At 36.5% G+C, this 15,698-nt stretch overlaps 1 protein-coding gene across 19 annotated transcripts in view; it reads left to right on the forward strand.

The window, feature by feature from the left end:
• METTL4 (methyltransferase like 4) overlaps positions 1 to 15,698 on the forward strand; it is a 426,540-nt gene that overhangs the window by 288,351 nt on the left and 122,491 nt on the right. For 14 of the 19 annotated variants that reach the window (XR_004314950.1, XR_004314948.1, XR_004314958.1 and 11 more), the window contains one exon: positions 6,898 to 7,010. The exons of 3 other annotated variants lie outside the window; for them this stretch is intronic. The gene's annotated coding sequence lies outside the window, so the exon portion shown is untranslated. Of the gene's footprint in view, positions 1 to 6,897; positions 7,011 to 7,123; positions 7,164 to 8,431; positions 8,515 to 15,698 lie in introns of those variants that run through there. 2 more of the 19 variants (XR_004314949.1, XR_004314965.1) reach the window with 2 other exon arrangements.

Genomic DNA, 15,698 nt, shown 5'->3' on the forward strand with positions numbered 1-15,698 from the left:
TATATGACTAAAGTATAAATAACCTGTGTGTAGTCAGGAAGGTTTAGAAAAGATGGCTGAATGTATGTAATCTGGAAACTTTAATTAATATTTTTCTCACCATTGTCCCCTAAGTGATTTTGTCAAGTGATAATAGCTTCTCTCAGACACTGGCTTCATTCTCTATATCTCAAACTTCCAAAGAAAAATAATATAATAATTCTTATGAATTATGTCAACTCTGACCTTGAGAAGGCTATTTTAAATCTGAAAGAAAAGGTTCAGGTGACTAGTTCATGAAGTATCAGTTTATCCATTTACTTACTTTAAAGGATTCGCATTTCTTCTCCTGGTACAGTCTAATAATTAATTTGGAATTATCTTTAAAGAATTGCAGAGAGATTCATGTTTCAAATCTAAGTTAAAATGAGTGAGAGGTGCTTTCTCTGAAAGAAAGAACTCTGATGTATTACCTGATAGCCTCATTACCAGAGAAACCTAATTGCTGGCGTAAATAGTGATAATCTAATTTACTGAATGATTTTTCGTTAATGAGAATAACACTAATAAAAAACAGAGAAATAAACATCATATAGAAATTGAAAGCACATAAGAACAAACATGCTATTAACCTGTCCAGCAGAAAATCAATGGTAGTGATATATTTAGGCCAGTGGTCTATCAGTTGGAAAAGGATGAGGAATAATATTTAGTCATCATTTTGCCAGAGACAGAAAGAGTTGTGCTGTATATTTCTATATTTTTTAGAAATTTGATTTTTAGATGAGAGAAGAGATTTCCTCTTCAAATGACAATCCTGCACATGTATAACATGGTGTTTTTCCACCTTCTTAAAATAATCTTCTCAAATGCAGTTAATGCGACAGAGACCCAATTAGAAGCAGATGAAGTGAAGTAAAGGTCAGAATCCACAGGACGTAGGATACATGGTTGATGAGAAAAATAGGAGAGATTTGGAGGGATGACTTATGGCTTTTATAAGCACTAATTTAGAGTTTTCTCACTGAAAGAGAGAAAAATAGACATGATAAATCACAAGCTTTTGGGACTGACATCACCAGCATTTATCTAATCAACTATTAATCTAGCTTTGTCCGAACTGGAACTTCAGTAGCAGCTCCATTATATTACATTTTAAAAATCAGGCAGTCACTGTTTTCTGGTGTAAGTCTAAGTGATTTATGGTCTGAAACTTACCAGAGTGCCATCAGTGGAAAGTTGGTCTTACATTTACCTGGAATCAGCAGTTTAATGTTTAAAATATTACATCAACCAGCTAATGTTCTAAAATAATTACATTAAATACTAAGATTTCTCTAAAGTAGAGCAGCGATATTTTATGGTGTTTTATAGCAATTCACAAGGTTTTTTTTTTTCTTTAATCAAAATAGTATTGAAGTAAAAATGTTAGTGCTAGAAGTGACTTTAAAAATCCAAATCAGTCTTCCAGTCTTTTCATATTTCATGAGGCTAGACTTTTGGAATAAAATAGATAGCTGTTTAATTTTTGAAATTATATTTTCTTCTTTCTATAATTCATGAGTCCTTTTTTGACTTTAAATAGAGCTTTTTTATCCTTAACACATCAGATACTGTTGACTGCCTACCTAGCATCCCAGTCCCTCTTTCTTCCTGACAATCAAATACTGATGTCCTCAGACATTAGCTCCTCAGAGAAGCACCCTATCTCTAGATTGTAAATAACCCTTATGAGTCTAGTGATGATTATCCTGTTTGCCATTGGTTGGTTTTGGGGTGGACGTAGGAGCTAGTTTTGACCGATGAAATTAGAAGAGATGTCTTGTTGGAGCTTTCTAGGAAAGAGCTCCCTATGGGATCCAGAAAATACACCTGGGGAAGAAAAAGTGCCTTCCCGTGATGATAGCTGTGCAGTAGGCTCAGAAAATAGCTGGTTTAGGTTTGAGCAAGTGATGGAGGTCCGCAGGGAGGAAACGAAGAAAAAAGGTTTGAAGGTATTTGGTAATGTCCTTGAAAGGTTGGCTGTATGAAGGTAAACAAGAAGAAGGAAAAAGGCAATTAGAAAGTACTTGAAAATTTCTCTGCGTCTAATGAGGAGATCATCCCTGCACATCTCTTCCGAACCACTTCCTTCTTCATTATGTTGTTAATTTCTGCGTCACCCATTCACTGAAGTAGGTCTCTCTGGCTCCTCACCATTTTAATTGTTCTTTTATGTTCTGAGGCACCAGAAGAGGTGATCTGTTTTTCTTTTCTTGAATGTAGCCTGGCTGTGAGGTCAGGAGCAGCTGTACCTTGGTAGTTTCCTGAAGCCTAAGTCAACGCAGAGAAAGCAGAGGAAACAGAAGCCCAGGGAGGCTGCGGTGAGCCCTGTTCCCTGCCCTGCGTCTGCGCTTCCTTAAGGTTTATTGCCATGTGAAACTAACCGTCCTCGTATAATTTATTCCAATATGAACCTGGGCTTTCTAATACTTGTGGCTAATGCATCCACTTACAAAAATCAAATCTTCAGTCTGTGTTAAGATGCTATATGAGTGGGAGAATTAAAGTTGTAAAGACAACCATTTAGGCATGAGTCCTATCTCCTTTATCCCTGTTTCTCAGAGTCTTTGGGCTGATTGGAAATAGGGATTCTGTCTCTTTTACTGAGCTCATCCTCTAAAATATACTTGTCACATCTTCTCAGGGCTCAGTTCCTGGATCTTTTATTTTACAGTTTGCTGCTACTCTCCAGATAATTTCCTGACTTTCAGTACCAATAATACACTGACAGTTTCTAAATTTATAACTCCAGCCTGGAGCTCTTGCCTGAACTCCAGAATCCTGTCTCCTAGAATCAGCTGATTTCTTGACATCTCTACTTGGGCTTCTAATAGGCAGCTCAAATTTACTAAGTCCCAAAACAACTCTGACTCCTCACCCCTCCAAGGAAATTTGTTCTGCTGTAATCTTCTTCTCAGTTTAATGCCACCTCTATTCTTCTAGCTGCTCAGGGCAAAAACCCATGGAGCCATCTTTGACTCTTGCTTACATCTGATTCATCAACTATCCTGCTGGCTCTGTCTTCGAAATATACCTGTAACTGGACTTCTAACAACGTGCATATTACTGCTCTTGACCTGGCTCGGACTCTCTTGCAAGTGCAAATTATATAATATATGTTTAATTAATGAAATGATCCTTTTCTCCAGGCATTAACTAACTAATCTCCTAAGTGAGTTCTTGCTAGTCTATGCCAGTGATAACATATTAAGATTTTAGTCTAAGAGGTATGTCTTAAAATGCCTAAAATACAATTTAAACATGGGCAGTTTGAAGTCAATATTTTGTCAAAAAGCAGTAATTTTAATAGTGCATATTTCAGTAATTGTGAGAAAGTGGGCCTTGCCTTAAACTTTTGTATCTGATGGCATTCTTTCAGTTGTAGCAGAAACACAAATCAAATTAAATAATACAGAAAGTATTAGCTCACTTAATGCGATGTCTGGGTATAGGGTATTGGTCCGGGTTCCTATAATCTTGGCTTCATTACTGTTCCTGGAAATTTCTTTTCTGAATTCTCCTCCATACTCTCTCCTCAGGCTGGTAAAATGTCTGTTGACATTGTGGCTTCACATCCATGCATGGCAGTGTTCAGGAAGAGAGCAGGGAGGTGGCTTTAGAAAATTTATTGGAAGAGTCAGAAAATTTTCCTAGCAGATGCCTGCAAACCACTTCTCAGGTACCACTGGTTCAATGTAAGCCACATGCCCGTTCCTGAGTAGATTATTGGCAGGAGGTCTGGGATTACCTGCAGCTCTTCAGCCTGCTCTGAGAGGTGGCTTCTCATGAGGCATGTGGGGCTTGTGGGGAAAGGGAAGGGCTGGAGAGCTACAGGGGGTTTCGGTCCCATGAGGAAGGAGGAAGTGGGAAGGCAGGCAGGGGTGGGCTGTGTCTTTATTTCTTCTGGGCCAGTTATTTCTATCCCTCCAGCTTTAGGAACAAGTTTGTCATCTTTAAGATAATAGCTGTAAAGTGTTTCCTCCTTTAGATTTCCTCTGGAATTCATCTAAATTTCTGCTGCCTGTGCAGGTGAAGAATTTAACTGTTTTTCTCCTAAATGAACTCAGTGTCGCTTAGAGGAGAAACAAAAACTTTACTTCTATTTTCTCAGGTGCTTTGAATTATGTAGCTGGTGCTATATGAAGTTGAAATGAATTCATTAGTTCCTAAAGTTATATTTGCATTATTATATATGCTATAGATATATTTTAATTTTATTATAATGATAAATATAGTTACTAGGGTTATAGAATTAAAATGAGATAAATATATTTCTTATCTGGAAAATTATGCTAGGTACTCTTTAAAAAAGAATATACTGGAAAAATGTATTAGGATCAGTTTAAGGAAAATATAAATAACAAATCTGATGGGCTTTTTTTTTTTTTCATCTTAAAATCTAGGACATAAAAAAAGTTCTTAGAGAATTTTAGAGCGTGTAGTTTGGGCTCTCATTGTAAATCCAAGACAAGATCCAGGTTTCATGGAAATACTCCAGGTATTTATAAATCAGTCAATGTCCCATGGGCTTCCATTCAGCATTACTTGATTTCTTCCACACAAGTTTGACAAGATGTTTTCTACTTGGCTTCACACAGCAAGTCCCAGAAAACTGGTGTGTGGGGAAAGATTTCTTCCTGACCACACTGTCTCTGGCTAAAGCTGCGACAAGACCATTACATTACCACCCCAGGCATTCCAGTCATCAGAACTGATGCTGAAGCACCCAGGCTTGAGGGCAGAAGCACACAGCCTCTCTGGAAGAGAGATTTGTGTCCCCCCATGTATCCTTGACAGTTCAGTAGATATTCATGAAAGGAAGCAATGACATTAGAAAATAAAATCCAAATGGTCTAAGAGGGAAATATGTAGTATCTTTATGTAAATGCATCTGAAACTCTTTATTATTACCCCCCACCCCCAACCAAGGAGCCGTTTTAGACTTTTTTTTTTCTGTTTGTCCCTGCTCCCCATGAACTCTTAAAACCACAGGCCACTAACCACTCCTCGTACCAAATTATCTTCCCCCTTGGGAATATTGAGTCTGTTAAAAATTCATGCTTCATAGAAACAGTATTTTAGAGCAAACATGACTTAAGGTCAGATTAGGCCTGAATCTGTCTCTGCGTATAAGGGGAGGTTACTCACCCTCTCTGAATCCCAGGATTCTACATGCCTTGTAAGTTTATTGTCAATGTAAGTTTATTGTCACCGTCTGGAATATATTTTGACATTTCATAGATTGTAGTTCTCTTATACACTGGTGTCTTCAAGAAAGTGGTGAAAATGTTTAGCAGATATGCCAACAATAGTCTTCTCTAAAGGATGGTGCCTTCCTGAGAAGACCCCTAAAGCATACATTTTAATACCCAAGAGCTGAAGAGCCAGAACAAAACCTTGGTCTTCCTGCTTTTTGCCGTAAGCTGTGATCAGTCTGAATTGATGCAGGATGTAAGTCCAGAGTGGAATATCTGTAAAACATCTTTCTTTAACTAATGCACTGAAACCTAATATGTAGCTCAGATTTGAGCTGAATGATTGTGTCTGAATCTACTTTGAATGTTTCACTTACCATACAGCAAAGGCACTTCTTTAGAATCTCTAGTGTCCCATGGACCAAAACTGGAAAACCGTATGATCCTTTATATGATCCTTTCTGGTCTTAAGATTTAAACATTGATTTATGGACAGTTCATATGTCGGGTTGAATTTGCCTTGATGTTCCTATTTTTTAACATGGTTGATATTTTTAAAAACAGATTAGAAAACGAAGTAGTTGACTTCATGCACACAGAAATTAACCTATTGGATTTTTTCCCCTTTTGGTCATGGATTAAGTTAAAAGTTTTTAAAGAACAGAGATCTGAGTTGTAGGCAGACTTCATTTCACCCATTTGCTTGGTAATAAGGGGCTATGGTTGATAAACTTCACAAACTGGCAGCCAATATAAATATTGAATCCAATAGTATAGGAAAACGCTAAGTCAGGAAAGATTACTTCAGGGATATTTTCCCTTTCTAAAAAATATGGAAACATTCATGATTAATTTTTCCATTCTCATATGGCTGCAACAAATCATATGATGAGAAAAAGAGTGAAATTTGCAGGAAAAGGTAGTAGAATCAGTACTGAAGTTGAAGCAGCTGACAGTGGGAGAGACAAACCATTATGATACTCTCTTACCATTAACTATTTTTCACCTTTCCTATGTGTTGTGTGTGTGTGTTGTATAGATTTGTATGTGAAATTACTGTACAATGAGTACTATATTAGGAAAACACTTTTGTCATGGTGCATGGTAGAAAACAGTCTTGATCACTACTGATAAAATGATGCACTGGTCTTCATTAAGAATAATGTAATGAGTTAAAGCCCACACAAATGAGTTTTTCTTTCTTGTTTAAAAGTATCATTCACTCCAAGGCTTCCATGGATCTTTTAGGAAATGAATTCTAATAATAGTGGACTGAATTTCACAGGAATGGAAAGTAGCAGTAACTGAACTTTATATAGGTATACAATTCCTTGAATGATTTGAAAAGCAAAAGCATGTCATAGGTCATAGATGACTAAATGAAGAAAGCTTGTTTTTGTAACATTTTCATTGGTATAAACAACAAACTCTCTTGTCCACAGATATGCTAATTGTAAGTATGAACTAACGCGTTGCTGTCTTTCTTGAAGCACACTTGCTTTTGGCAACTTGAGAATTTCTATTCAGTTTCCAATTTGTGATACACAATTTTTTTAATTCTACAGAGCTTTTACCTTTTCTGCTCAGGGTCTGTATATATCCCTTAAGTTTGCTGAGGCCTTTAAATCTGAAAAACACAAAGAAGTTTGTTTGTTGTTTTTTTTTTTTTTAACATCACCAGGATGAAGAATTACCTCCATTGTTCCAAATGCCCTACTTCTGTTCACAAGAATCATGAGAAGAGTACATGCCCCATCACTTTTGGGAAAAATGGACATTCCTTGGACATCAAAGGTAGGTAAACTGGCAAAAAAAACCCAGAAACAACCAACTCTACTTTCTCGTTACTTATTCTCCCTTGAATAGAAAGTGTGTTTTGTTTCTGTTTTTGTTTTTGTTTTCTTAAGATGCTGATGAGAAACTCTTCTTGCAAGCTCGAAGCTTTCTGTAAGTTAAGTTGCCATGGGAAGGGGCAGTGTGAAAACCTAGCAGTTTGACATGCAGAAGACCGACCAGTAAAATAACCTAAAATTTGCGTGGGCATCTAGATTTTTCTTCTGAGCTGTCTCTCCAGAAATGCTCAGAGCTTTATCTATTCATTTTAAATAAATACGTTAATGGTGAAAGAGAGGATAAGGATCTAGGTAATAATGATGCTGTGGCTCTAAATAGACTGGCAGTAAACCGAGACAGATGTTTCTGGGGTGGTAGGGGGGCTGCTAATTACTATTCATAAGCACATGGTGTATAATCAGTTGGTAGGATACTTTTCCAATATTGCGCATGACATTGTAAATCCAGATTCCCAAACGAGAATGGGGAATTGAGAAATGGATAGATTTTTACAAGAAGCAAATGTATAGATTTTTACAAGAAGCTTTTCCAAGAAAATATCTCAAAGTTCGAGAAAAGTGTAAACTTCCACATATGCTTGAAGGGAGGCTCAAGTTACATTTTAGCGGTTGACGATTTTATATCTGGAATGAGTGTAAGTGGGGGAAAAGGTATCTTAAGCCAGGCGTCCTTGGTTTTTTTCACGTTGGTACTTCAGGTTATGCAGTGCAGTTCTCCAGGCTTATATTTTATTGAAATTGGGATCTGTAGAGGTAGAAAGTCCAGAAATTTAAGGACACTGTAACAACAATGAAGTCCTGGGAAATAGCCAGTTTCCTGCACGAGACTGAGTTGCTGTGGCACTAATTTGGGCACATGCCAAAATGGATACCTGCAGGAGACAAAAGCAGCTGCTGTCTGGTCATCTGGGATGGCATGACCCTGAGAGGGCAGAGGAAATAACATGTGGACACAAAGCAGCGTAACTCAAGATAAAACAGGGAGATAATATCTTCTAACAGAAAAACAAGGTGTGTGCCCAACTACAAGCCAAGAAGCGTCTGGGGGCCTCAGCTTCATCCAGAATAAGAAACCAGGTTCTTTATAACCTTATCTTGAAAATGAGCTGTTAATAAATTAGTACATAATAGGTCCATAGCAAGGAGAAATTATGAAGTTTGATGACTTCTTCCTGTGTACTCTCTGACAATCTTAGAGAAGTTTGTTTCTGGAGTCTTTGATGAGATTCACATCCATTGATATAAAAAGTAAACTGGTAGCAGGTTGTATTTATTGTTGAACTAACTAGTGCAGGAAGCTGATGCATGGATTAGAGCATCAGACTAGAAGTTACAAACTTGGGTTCGTTTTATTTTTTCTAGGACCTTGAAGGTAGGCTTGGGTAACCACTTTATTATCATCGTCACCACCATGGCCATCATTGCCCCATGAATCAAAAATTAAGGTTTGTTAGTCTGCTCTAACACTCGAAACATGTTGCTTCATTTAATGTTTGCAAATGACAATGTGGTAGTTACTGGTATTATAATCTCTGTTTTATAAATGAGGAAATTGAGACTCAGAGATTGAATAACTTGCTCAGCTTCACTCAGGCACTACGTAGCAGAGCCACCAATTGATCATCTGACTTCAGAAGTCCACAGTCTCAATCATGATCCTGTACTGTCACACTCCTGTCCTCTCTGACCTTCAGTTTACTCACCTATTAAACTGGAACGCTGAAACAGCCTCTAAACAGCTTCTTTCAAAATCTAATTCTGACTCTTAAATGTCTTCCAACTCCCTCCTCCCACTACCCCATAAAAGCCCTTAGGTCCTCTCAAACCCCAGAAACCATCACTGTCCTTCCTTCCCCCTCCCCATTCTTTTTACAGGAGACATTTTTATTTTCTTGCTATTCTTCTTCGTGCTCGATTACTTAGGGCTCATTGTAATTCATGTGACCACCTCCCTGTGTCTAAGGATGTGACAGTGAGATTAGGAGATGTAAATAGTGTCAGAGCAGATCCCAGAAACAAGCGGGGTTCCCTGGAGACAGTGATAGCTGGGGTGCTAACCCAGTGGGTCCTCCAGAGCCCCGGGGCCTGGAGGGCCAGACCTGGGAGATGTGCGCCACCTGCGGCTGCCTGACTTGTAGCAGGAGAAGCTGGAACAGTGATTCATGATGATATTTGTAATGAAACTAAAATATTGAAAGAACAGGTAATTCAGGTACAGTGAGCTGAAGTCAAGGAAAGAATTACATGTTAAAGTAGTAAATTCAGATACCAAAAAATGTATTCGAAGGGAAAACCTAGAATAAGGTATTGGTTGTACAGTTTTACTAGTTTAGATTAGCTGCCTTCACAGCGCAAGCTTCCTGAACAATGTTATTTTTGCTGTGTAGACTTGACTTGGGGAATCCAGACAGTCATTTGTATAGTTAATAGATGATTATGCTGAGAAATGATGGCTTGGAAAATCTCTTATGTGCGTTTCAAATTACTAACTGTCCTTAACACATACGGTACTATAGAATTTCCCAATATTAGATTTGAAAAATACGGATGTGATAGCCTATAAAATTTGCCTGGGAATAACGAAGACGAATAATTGTAAAGTAAGGTTTCTTAATTATTACACTAGACTCTAAACTGAAGATTGATTTCACCAGTGACTCTATAATGATTGTTACTAATCAGATTAGCTGAGAAGCGGTACCAGATACTCCAGTTTATACTCTTCAACGCTACCCAACAGGAAGTTCTGTGGTAAAATAAGTGTTCCATATCCACTAGTCACCATGACTGTTGAGCACTTAATATGTGACCAGTATGACTAAGGAACAGAATTTTAAATTTATTTAATTTTAACTACTTTCAGTTTGAATACTTAGATTCAAGTAGCTTACTGGCTGCTGTATTGTACAGTGCACAGCTAGAAAGATGCTCATCATGACTCTTTTTCTGAATTATGTATTACCTTCCAGTGGAGGCAGTAACTATTTTATTGCAGAGATTACTCCATGGATAATGTGAATAACAATCCTTAAAACAAACAAAAGGAGCACAAAACCCTTTTGTGTCCAAGACTTAATTGCCTCATGCCAAAACAGTGAGTCTATTTATTCACCTTCAAGTTTGTCTCGGAAAGTCCATCTGTTCTCTGGAGAAAGCATGTGGTGAAAATAGTTGGTTGGCAGAACTTTTCATATTTCAATTGCTTATGTTATGTGGAAATCAGAACTTTTCCTTGAGAACTATAATTTATTTGAGAAAGGTATAATAGTACTACTGAAAATAATAGATATAGTCACTTCTTGGTGTTCAAGAGAGATTGGTTGTGGAGCCCCCATGGATACTAAGACCCATGGATGCTCAAGTCCCTTATGTGAAATGGTGAAGTATTTACACATAAGCTACACACAGCCTCCCATATACTTTAAATCATCTCTGGATTACTTATAATACCTAATACAATGTAAATGCCATGTGAATAGTTGTGAGTATAATGTAAATGCTATGTAGATAGATGCCAGTGTGCAGCAAATTCAAGTTTGCTTTTTGAAACTTTCTGGAACTTTTTCTGATTATTTTCCATCTGAAGTTGGTTGAATATGTGGATATGGAAGGCTCAGTGTATTTAGGAAATCTAGAAAAAAGCAAATATTTATTAAACTGTTAGCATTTTCTCAAGCACCACAGTTTTCACAATAGCCCTATGAGGTAAGGTTCTCCCCATTTGACAGATGAGGAATGCCAAGCCCCAGAAAGGATAAATAACTTGTCAAAGGTAACAGGGCTTATAATGGCAAAACCAGAATTCTGAACTCAGGTAATGTGGCTCCACTGGCCAAGTTCTCAGCCTCTGGCCTGTAGTGCCTTTCATCCCACTGCAGCTGACTGCTCTCCTCCACCTCTGCTCCTTGCACGTCCCCAGTCCTTGAGCTCTTCAGGTAGCGAATGATGGCAGTACGGCTGGGTATTCTAGTTCTTACCCTGATGAGTCACGAGGTGAGTGACCTGGAAGAAGCCCATTCTACCTTCTCTTATTCCTGTATATGACAGTTAGAATGTACTTGGAGCTATCCTGGATTCCAAGATGCCAGTTAGGGTATACTCTGGGCTGTTCTGTCTCCAGTGCTGTGAGATGGGGCTCTCACTGTCTCCTGGAGGTGAAGCTGGCTGAGTTGCTATTAAGAGGTGCTGGGCGTGAGAGCTGCGGGAACCATGGGTGTGACAACTGGGCTGAGACAACATTAGCCATGTTGGTGTTTCAGAGGCCAGGAAAAGCACAGAACTCTGGTTCTGCATAATGGCACCCTGCCCTTAGTGCTGGGGGAAGTTCCTGGAAAATCCCCACAAGAGTTCAGGAGCACCAGCATCCTGAGACGGTAGATTATTCGGTCAGTCATGTCACATGCCTTGTTCTGGTGAGGTACCGTCCACCTCTCCTCATTCTGACAGAAAGAGAATCGCGTTCGCAGTGGTCCGAGCCCACCGGCAGTATTAGGTAAACTAGTGGGTGTGTACTCCCTCTGTTATTTGTTAAGAATACTTGTATTTTTAAAAATGTTGTATGAAAGTGAATCTAATATAAAAAAATTAAAATTCCACATTTATCAGGGTATGCAATTTAGAATAAGGGTAGTTAAGAAATATTTTGAAGAACCTTTTACTGTTTGTTGTTAAATGACTGGGGTTCTGGAGACACTGGGGATCTGTTTCTATATACATGTGTTCATAGCATTTGTGATACAGCTCTTATCATTTCACATCACTAATGCTCCTGGACCAGTAACCTTGGGATATTCAGAAATATTTTTATCATCTTATTGCTCTGTTTGTGTTACTGACTGAATTACTAGACTGTGAACTTTGTGAAGGCAGGGGCTTCATCCTATTTGATGCTTTCTTAGGGCCATGTTGTCTGTCACAGGGTTTGAATGAATGACCAAGAAGATAATAGGAGAACTGAGCAGAATATCACCAATATTTCTGATGTTTATAGGGATTTTAGGAGGGGAGATCTGGGGACTATGATAACAAAGGGGATGTTTGGCAAAAATTATTTGGAACATTGGTAGAGGGTATATTACATGGGGACCATTCCACTATTTAAAGAAGTGCAGCTAATATCTCCCGGTACCTCCTCTGCTTTCATTGATTTGATTAAATGACCAGTTGTTGTTTTTTTGCATCCTGTAGCACTCTTTATAATGCCAAATAGGTCATAAACATAAAAATTCGTACATAACTGATGGAGTGATAATCTGTAGATTATATTGGATAATAGACACTCTTACTTCCTGCCAAAATCACAGCCTGATTTCTTCCTTTCCAATCCTTATACCTCTTGTTTCTTTTCTGGCTCTACTGCATGGTGTAGAATCACCAGTACACTACTGAAAATAAGTGGTGATGGTCTGCATCCTTTGCTGGTTCTGCGTTTAAAGGAAGTGCTTCCAATGTCATATGTTTAAGATAATTTGCTGAGAGTTTGTTATGCTAAGGAAGTGTCCTTTGATTCTTAATTTATTAGACTTTTTTTAATATCATGACTTGCTGTTAAATTTTATACAATGCCTCTCTTGCATTTGATGAAATTATAATTTACTTTGAATCTGGAATTGGTTATTATGGTGATTTTCACTAGTTGACTTTCTTATGTTAAACCAACTTTGCATTTCTAGATAAGCTTATGTTATTCATACTCTATTTGATTTTTTTTACATGTTGCTGGTTTGAGTTTGAGGCTTGTTTTCTGGCCTGGCATTTGGTGAATTTTAATATTTGATGTGCACTTAGAAAAGAATTATAGTCTCTAATTGTTGGATGTAATGTTCCATAGATTTCATAGACTAATGTTAGAGTAACATCGTCTCTTGCTCATAATTGTTAGTTACAGTGTTCAAATGCTACAGATTTTATTACTATTTTTATCAACCTAATCTGGCAATTCCTGAGACATGTCTAACCACTTTCTACTATGACATCAGACTTTCTCTCCCTTGCACAGCTGTCAATTTTGAACGATGTAATTTAAGGTTTTGTTATTAAATGCAAAAAGATTTAGAATTGTTTTATTTTCCTAATGAGTTGAACTTAAGCAGGTATTTTTCTTAGATCTAGTAATATTCTGTATCAGTATCTATTTTATACAATACTTATGATGTAACCTCAGTTTTATTTTGGTTTAAATTACAAACCTGGTACATATATTTTCCATCCTTTTGTATATAAACTTTCTTTGCTTCTATGTATTTAATAGGGTCTCTTGTAAATGACTCATAGATGGAGTTTTTAAAAACTTGGCAAGATATCTTTGTTTTTTAACAGACAAGTTTATTTCTTGTATAATTATTACTGATATGTTTGAATCTTTAAGTACATCTTAATTTTTACTTTCTATTTTTTGACTTTTTTGTTTCATGTTTTACTTGTCTTCATTTGGGTTTTTTTTTTTTTTGCTTTGTTGTTTCATTTTGTTGATTTATTTTTCTCATAGGCTCTGAATTATTATATTTTACTATTTTAGAAACTGTACATATTTATTTTTAGTGATTATCCTAGATAGTTTCATATGCAGATTTAAACAATATCTGAAATTGATCAATATCTTTATCTACTACTTGAAATGTATTGGGACCTAAAATGCTTCAACTCTAATTACAACTACCTAAGTAAATATAGTCTATTTATGTCTAGTGTTTTTACCTATTCTATATTTTTAGATGTCATTTATTATTATTATTATTTTTACAAACAATGTTTTATAGATTTACCAAAATTGCTGCCTGTTTTTCCTTACTTGCATTTCAAACTTTTATGATAATTTTTGAGTCAGGCAGAACTTCTAGAATTTTCTTTAGTGAGAGTTTGTAGTAAACTTTCAATTTTTGTTTAGCTGAAAACAAACAAAATTTCATCATTGTACTTGAAATGTAGCTTTCTTATATAGAGATCTAGATTAGTATTTATTTTTTCTAGTCACATGGAAGAACCTTCTACTATTCTGTTTTCTATTATAACTTTCAGTTTAATTCAGGCTTCCTTAAATATCACACTTGCATTTATCTCTATGTAGTTTCATCAAAAACATCTGATGACTAATTATGTTAGTATAGATTATATATGTATTTGTTATTTAAGGCCATCAGTGGGTTTCTAGGATCAGAGGTTTTGTGACTTTTATAATTCAGCAAAATTATTTGTTTTTATTCCTTTGATTATTGCCTTATTCTGATTTTTTTCTACCATATATTTTTGGCTCTCTGATTAGACAGACAGTTACACCTGCTCAATCCATCCTAACCTTTTTTCTATTTTCCATATTTTGTATATTTGGCTGTTTTCAGGATAACTTCTTTGTATCTGTGTTCTAGTTCACTAAATTCTTCTTCAGCTGTATCTAATTTTCCCTTCAATCTATCAACCAAGTTTTAAACTTTATTTTATTTTTCATTTTAAAGATATATTTCACTCACTTCAATTCTTATGATTTAATTTCTATACTTTCTTTTCCCTTGCTCATAATTTTAATAAATTCTTTACTTATTAAAACATATGAAAAGTACTCAGTTTATATTTTCTGAAAAATTCCGATGTCTGAAATATTTGCTAGTATCCTGTTTTTTGCTGGCTATCACTAAATTCACCTTATTCACATATTTCATGGTTTTCTTTTGTGAGCTCATAGTCCTTGGACTTCAGCTGTGATAATTCTTTGAAGCCTGGATAGGATTGCATTCCTTCTTTTTTTTTTTTTTTGGCTTCCACTAGTTACCTGATATCATTGCCAACTTGGGACCACTTGAAACCCTTTGTTGATCACATAGATAGTATGTGAGTCCAGGCTGAAAAAAAAATACAGATTTCTAGAGCGAAATTGTGCTTGTAAATCATCAGGGAGCCTTCACCCTCCGAGATCTTGATCTGATGCAGCAATCTTCTGTTAGACCCTTCACTTTTAGATAGTCTGTGATTTTATCACCTATTTCCCATGGTCTGCACTGCTGTCAGAACAAAAACTGCAATTACCATGGTTAGGCAGATGCTCCCTGGAAAAAGCTGGCTTAATGCCTTTTTAAATTTCCTAGGTATCTTCTTTATCTCTCTTTTCACCTTCTGAATATTCTTCACTTTCTTGCTCCCTCAGGAAATCATTTAAAAATACTTTTCAGTACATTTTTAAACATGTTATTTTTATATTTCAGGGTATGTGGGCTGTTTGTCCCTGGAATTGAAATTTGTTTTCAGAAATCTCTGAGAGAAGTATTCTTTGACCAAGTGTCTTAGGTTCCACTCTGATGTCCTAGTGAGATGGTGATGATGAACTCTAACTTTATTGGCTGATAATCTTGTAAATCAGTTCAGGGGTGTTACAGATTTTGATTTAATTGGAGCAAAAATACTCTCAAAGAGGACGTTATAAGGTTATAAGAACGAGATGCTAACATTGGCAGTAAGATCAGAGCCTCAATACGAGTTGCTCAGTGTGGTTCCTGGAACTGCACACTTTATTGCTTTTCATTTCTTTGAATGTGAAAAATTACTTGAGTTAAAATATCAGTTGAATACACATTTATTTATGGCTCATAAAAAAAGATTTAACATAGAGTTTTCAGCCATGATTATGCCTATATAGCAT

Source organism: Camelus ferus, chromosome 24 (assembly GCF_009834535.1).
Source record: "Camelus ferus isolate YT-003-E chromosome 24, BCGSAC_Cfer_1.0, whole genome shotgun sequence".
Classification (NCBI taxonomy): Eukaryota; Metazoa; Chordata; class Mammalia; order Artiodactyla; family Camelidae; genus Camelus; species Camelus ferus.